We start from the raw sequence: 7,265 nt of genomic DNA, 5'->3' as shown, positions 1-7,265 counted from the left end.
AGACAGCGAGAGGCAGCCCCAGCACTGAACCCCGTGCGGGAAGTGCTGAGCTCCGGGCCAGAGGCGGCTCTGACTCAGTAGGGGCGGAACCAGCAGGGCAGGCGGGATTTCAAAAGCTGCCCCCAGGGAGCGCCGCTTGTCAGACAGAGTGTGGCGCGTCAGTTAGCGCAGGCAGTTGGTGCAGGGAGTCTCCTCCCAGGTGTGGAAAAGAATTCTCTCAACAGACTCTTCCACCCACGGGAGATCAGGCGAAGCCATGGTCTCCACTCGGCAGAGAGCTTCCACCAGGAAGACTGTGGCGACGCAGACTGAACTGCCACAGAAACATGCGGCAGTCCAGGTTTCTAGCTGTAGGGAATGTCTGAGCCTCTCCATGTTACCAGGGAGTAGTGAAAACATTGCCTGTCTTAGGTATGAGCAGGTGGATGACCTGCTCAGCCTGGTGGTGGAGCTGAAGGAAAAGGTAGAAAGGCTGAGGGCCATCAGGGAATGTGAAAGAGAAATAGACTAGTGGAGCTGCGTTCTGCAGTCTTCCCAGGAAAGCTACTCTGAGAACCCCCTGATTCAGTCTGTAAATCCAGTACCCTCTTGCCATAGGGCAGAGGGGGCAGAATTAACAGTATCAAGGGATGAACAACAATGGAAACAGGTCCCTCTTCGAGGGGGCAGGAGAACCCTTCCATGGCCTACCTCACCTCCACCAGTGACCACGTCCAACAGGTACGAGGCCCTGGAACTTGGGGATCAGATAGATGAGGTCATGAACCAAGGCCCATCTAGGGGGCTGTCTACAGAGAGGCAGTCAGGTCCACGCCCTGAGGCTGCTCCCCCTAAGGAGAAAAGGAGCACCCGGAAGCAGTGGCGAGTGATCGTTGTGGGTGACTCCCTGCTGCAGGGCATGGAGGCACTGATCTGTAGACCTGATCCCTTATCCAGAGAGGTCTGCTGCTTGCCAGGGGCTCGAATTGACCATGAGGCAGCAGTGTGCCCTCGTGGCCAAGAAGGCCAATGGGATCCTGGCGTGCATTAAGAAGAGCGTCTCCAGCAGGTCGAGGGAGGCGATCGTTCCCCTCTACTCAGCCCTGGTGAGGCCACATCTGGAGTATTGTGTCCAGTTCTGGGCCCCACAGTACAAGAGGGATGTGGAGCTGCTGGAGGGAGTCCAGCGCAGGGCCACAAGGATGATCAGGGGCCTGGAACATCTGCCCTATGAGAAGAGGCTGAGGGAGCTGGGCCTGTTCAGCCTGGAGAAGAGAAGGCTGAGAGGGGATCTAATAAGTGTCTACAAGTACCTCAAGGGAGGCAGTGAGGAGGATGGAGCTGGCCTCTTTTCAGTGGTGACCACTGTCAGAACTAGAGGTAATGGCCACAAACTGAAGCATCAAAAGTTCCACAGGAACTTAAGGAATTTTTTTTTTTAACAGTGAGGGTGACAGAGCACTGGAACAGGCTGCCCAGAGAGGTTGTGGAGTCTCCTTCTCTGGAGATCTTCCAAACCCGCTTGGACGCAGTCCTGTGCCACGTGCTTTAGGTGACCCTGCGTGTGCAGGGGGGTTGGACTAGATGATCTCTAGAGGTCCCTTCCAACCCTAAGCATTCTATGATTCTATGATTCTATGAATAAGGAATGTTACAGAGAGGCTCCCAAGGCTTGTCCAGGAGTCTATTACCCCCTGGTACTGTTTCACGTGGGCACTAACGATGCCATGGGGAAACTGAGGGATATCAAGCGAGACTTTAGAGCCCTAGGGATGGCCGTCAAAGGTATGGGAGTCCAGGTATTGCTCTCCTCTGTCCTGTCAACAAGGGGAATGGATTCAAGGAGGAGAAGGCAGATATGGCAGATTAACAACTGGCTGCGCGGCTGGCCTTGGCAACAGGGTTTTGGCTTCTATGACCATGGGACTCTGTTTGATGACCACCAGCTAGTGGGGAATGATGGGAACCACCTCAGCAAGAGGGGCACACGTCTCTCTGCCAAAAGGCTGGCCAACCTGGTTAGGAGGGCTTTAAACTAGGCAAGAAGGGGGAAGGGGAGTGGCACACAGACACGGCAAGCAGTACCGCGCAGCCAAAGTCAGATGACTTCCAGCGGGAGTATGGTAGTGGGGAAGTGAGGATGGGATATGATTATAGAGGGTCCTCTTTCACCCCTCCTGGGAAACCTGCAGGCTCGGTTACTTCCCTGAAATGCCCGTACACCAATGCGCGAAGCATGGGGAATAAGCAGGACAAACTGGAGATCTGTGTGCGGTCCCAGCGTCATGATCTCATTGGAATCACAGAGACATGGTGGGATAGCTCACACAACTGGAGTGCTGCCATGGAAGGCTATGTGCTCTTTAGGAAGGACAGGCTGGGAAGGCAAGGTGGTGGAGTTGCTCTTTATGCGAGAGAGCAACTGGAATGCATGGAGCTCAACCTGGGGGTGGATGGTGAGTGAGTTGAGAGCTTGTGGGTAAAGGTTAAAGGGCAGGCTAATGTGGGAGACACTGTGGTGGGTGTCTGCTACAGGCCACCTGACCAGGATGAGAAAGTTGATGAGGCCTTGTACAGACAGCTGGATGTTGCCTCATTGTCACAGGCCCTGGTTCTCATGGGGTACTTCAACTACCCCGACATCAACTGGAAGGAAAACACAGCCAGGCACAAACAGTCCTGGAGATTCCTGTAGTGCGTTGATGATAACTTTTTGACACAGATTGTGGAGGAGCCAACGAGGAAAGGTGGGCTACTGGACCTCATGCTAACAAATAGAGAGGGACTTGTAGGAGATGTGATGGTGGGGGGTAGCCTCATCTGCAGTGACCATGAGTTGGTGGAGTTCAGGATCCACAAGGAGGAGGCAGGGCTGTAAGTAGCCTTGCAACCATGGACTTCAGGAGGGCCAACTTGAGCCTCTTCAGAGACCTCCTCGGAAGAATCCCATGGGCTAGGGCTCTAGAAGGCAGGGGGGCCCAAGAGAGCTGGTTAGTTTTCAAGCGGCACTTCCTCCACGCCCAGCAACAGTGCATCCCTGTGTGTAGGAAGGCTGGCAGAGGGGGCAGGAGACCTGCGTGGATGAGCAAGGAGCTTGTGGCAATGCTCAAGCAGAAGAAGGCTGTTGCAGCTTGGAGCGGGTCAGGAATGCCAGACAACAGCTTCATAGAAGCTGGAACTGACTTCGTTTATTTTGCGTTAAGCACCACAATATATAGGCAACTCGCATAGCAACATTCTGGCAGAGCATCAGTGATTGGTTACATGCATTGACGCGCTAACATTTCATAGGTTGCTAAGCCGTATCTAGGAGCCCAGCTGTAACAACCACACTGACATCTCAAGGGGGCTATGCTACCTCAGAGCTGCGCGCCTCAACAGGCCAGCCCCTCCCTCTCGTTTCGGCCTTGCCCGGTCAAGGACACCCCCCTGTCCCTGTCTTCCACATTTCCCCCTTTTTCTTTAAATTAGGTGACCCCAGTAAACAAGCCAGCCTTGAGGTGTCAGATTCGGATTGCGTGAAAAAGCAGTTAACAAACGTGATATTAAAACGCACAAACAGGTCCAAACAATCATTAAGCCAACTACAAGCAACAGTCCCCATAGTAACAACATTAACAGCGATTTCACTAACGATCCTCACATTCTGAGCTAAGACAGTTCGCTGCTCTTTTTGATCACCTTAACAGGGTCTTACTGTTCCCCGGAGGGCCGTGTGGCCAAATCATACTAAGGCGACCAAATGTGCAAGACCCACCCATAGGCTGGGACAGAATGCCAGCCCAAGCTCGGTTCCCACATATCAAAAACCACCCGGTGGGAAGCTTCCTAGGCCGGATAGTTCCCATATTGTGGGTAACATTTCCATTACACCATTCCTTTTCCCCTCTTGCCTCCTCAAGGGTTTTTGCATACTCATCTTTGAGACCTTCCAGTTCAGTCTCGTATCTACTGTTCTCATTTTCCATTTTCTTCAGTCTGTTTCTCTCCCCTTCTAGTTGAGCCTGGAGACAAGCATTTTCTTGCCTTAAAAGACTATTCTGGGATTCAGTAGAAGACATCTGAACTTTAGTAGAAAGAAGTTCTTCTGTTGCAGCCCGTTCTCTTTCGGCAGCTGCTGCCAAAAGGGCTTGAGATTCACCAAGTCTGTCGGAAAGATTCTTTTCCAATTTTTCCCACGAGGAGGTTTGCGCTCCCAGCGTGGCTTGCAAATTTTCCATCTGCCGGAGCAGTGGCCGTGTAGCAGATGTAACACTTTGGCTCGGTTCTTGGTTCCGACTCTCCTCTTCTTGCAGTCTCTGTTGTAGTTCACTGATTTCCTGCCGTAAGTAGTCCTCTCTTCTTGCTGCCTGTTGTTCTGCACGTTGCAGCGCTAGCCGCAGGTCTGCCACCTGAATCGCCAAAGCTTCTTGTTGCTGCCGTGCCTCATCCTGGGCCTTCTCCAAAGCTAAACCAAGTTCTTCCTTTGCCTTCATTTCCCGACTTAGGGCTGCCTCTTGTGCCTCACTGTCCGTTGTGACATTAGGTTTATGAAGATCTGCAAGTTCCTTGTAAGCACTGTCAAGTGCTGCCTGGACACTTCTGTTCCTTTCTTCAAGATCTTCCACCTCTGCCTGGAGCTTATTAAGATCCTTTTCTTGTCGCTCTACAACACTGTTCAGTTGTTTAATACTGTCTCGATGCTGCTTCTCGAGATCCTCTTTGCCATCAAGTACCTGTTTTAAATGCTGCAATTCCTCTTCCAGTTCCTTAATCTTTTTGTTCTGTTTTGTGTTAGTATTTTCTCTCTCTTTCTCCTTTGCTCTTAGTTTCTTAATAATGTTGGAATTGTGCAGCTGCTGTTTAGAAAGCTTTTCTCCTTCTTCCATTAATCCTTTGATTTGCTCATCTTTTTCTTTCAGTAATTCAGCTGTTTCATTACAATTAAGTCTAGTAGCCAATTCTTCTTTAACATTCTTTACTTCCTTTTTAGCTGCATCCCTTTCTTTGCATGCAAGCTGGAGCTTCTTTTCAGCATCTGCTATTCGCTGAGTTAACTCCTCTTTAAGGGATGAAATGCTATTGCTCTCTTCCTTCATTCTAAGGATTTCATCTTTAAGGTTATCATAAGCTTCCTCCAGCCGTGCCTTTTCTTTACTAGGACTCAATAACTGTGTTTCCCTCTTCTCTAGTTTAGCATGGGTGTTATTCTGGCATCGAGGACACCAAACTCGCCCTTCACTACAGTTTTTTCGGATATGACCCCTCCTTCCACACCTAAAGCACTTAGGGCCATTCGCGTTTTCCCTCTTTCCTTGGTTTCCTCTCGGGCCCACCAAAGGTTGTAGCGCAGTGGCTAAGACACGAAATGCTTGGGCTTGCTGCGCCGCTGAATCAAGCAATGCCTGCTCTACCTGGGTCCCCAAAAACGCTCCTGGGTTTCCCACACCCCGACGGGCAAGTTCTTCAAGCATCTCCTCGAGCGAAACCCCTTGTGGCAAAGTGACCAGAATATCCCTGGTGCGCTTATTAGCATTCTCAACCGCCAAGGTTTGAGCCATAAGTTTCCTCATTTTCTCATCTAGCGTATCCATTTCCTCCAAGTCCTTAAGCAAGCGGTCAACGAATTCACCAAAGGACTCGTTCATACCCTGCTTAATTCCCACGAAGGAAGGGCCTTTCCTCTCCTCAGGTAAGGACATAAAGGCCGATAGGGCAGTTTGCGTCACCAGCCTTAACAAGATGGCTGGAAATCGCATTTGTATGTCAATACTGCCATACGGCCCCTGACCCAGCACCGTTTCAACCCGTAATCCCTCCAGCGGATCTCCTTGAGGCTGAGGTATGGCACATTCACACGCCACGTGGGCCGCCCACTGTCTTTCCCACAGTAGCAACTGACCAGGTGTCAAAATCAATTTCGCAATCTCTTGACAATCACTAGGGAGAAGCAAGTCACTATTAAAGATATAGGATAACATCTGTCTGGATGGCTCACCTTTGACCCCCCCAACGCGCCACCGTATCCCATAACTGGCTCATAATTTTCCAGTCAAACGGATCCCACTTGCCCGCTCCCCCACCTTGGCCATCTGGCTCAAAGGTCACCGGGCACGCCACCCTCATGGCCGGCTCCCATTGACCCTCCAAAATTGCATCTTTAATAACACCAGACCAGCCTGCTGATACCTGCGCGCCCGACCCCCCGGTAGCCCTCCCCAGCCACCCCTCAGCAGCCCCTTCCCTGTTTGTGAGGCGCAGCTGGTTAGGGTCTTTGGAGATCTCTTGTAGCAGTCGATCAGAGGGTCGACCTCTGGCAGGTCCCGGCGGCCAGCTTCGTGCCTCTTCTGCTGGAAGTGATGGTGCTGTAGGCTGCACCCGCGGCTCAAGATTCTCAGGCGGCATGGACGAACTCGGCTCTGATGGGGGTTCCACGGGTGGTGGTGGCGGAGGCTCCGATGGTCGACTAGACTGCAACTGCTTTTCCTTCTCCATACTCTCGATCATTTCGCGGGGGGAACTCCATGGCGTGGAAACAGCCCCACGACCTGGCATGGCATGCCCTAGGGCATAATCGGCTACAGGCGGTTCTTCTCCCTGGAGAATCTGAGTTGCCGCTGCCGCCATCTTCTTTTCAGCTTGCATGACTTTTAGGTGCCTGACCACCTCACGCCATGTATGTCCCAGTTCTTTGGCTGATTTACTTCCCTCCAGCGTCGCCTCCCACAGTGAATCGCCTATCTCACGCCACTCAGGTATACTGAAGACAAGTTGTGGCTCTTAAATGCCCTTTCTCCCTAGCCCATTTGGTCAGCTCATATAACTTTTTTGTGCTCACTGCTGCTTCCCTTTTTGCTAAAAAGTCCAGCAGCAGCTGCACCGCAGCTTCTCGTTCCATCTTTGCACATGCAGTCCGGGTCCCAGCTTCTTGCCCCCCAATGCCGTCTATCCGTGTGCGCAATCACGGCCGGCTTACCCGCTCCAGTCCACCTTCTTGGTCGGATGTCGAGGGTCACTCTCGCACCAAGTGCCAGGGCCCTCCCCACAAGTCAGAGCAAACAACACCTCCACACAAAGTGAGGTCAACTCCGCTCTGCTGTTGTCTGCAGCAGAGCTTTATACCGGTGCAGGTGGGCATGCGCTAGGGAGCGGCGTTCTCATTGGCCAGCTACAGATTCCCAGCTGGTTAGTGCTCCTCCAGGTGCTTGGTCACTAGGCATCAGTCCAGTTCCCCACAAACACCTTCTTTCTTCTCTTCTAGGTGAATCCCATTACTAAGGCCCCAACATCTCCCCCTCTTTTTTCCA

The sequence above is a fragment of the Tinamus guttatus genome, unplaced genomic scaffold (assembly GCF_059628265.1).
Source record: "Tinamus guttatus ecotype Peru unplaced genomic scaffold, ASM5962826v1 Tinamus_guttatus_pri_ptg001059l, whole genome shotgun sequence".
NCBI classification, from domain to species: domain Eukaryota; kingdom Metazoa; phylum Chordata; class Aves; order Tinamiformes; family Tinamidae; genus Tinamus; species Tinamus guttatus.
This window is presented reverse-complemented; position numbering follows the sequence as displayed.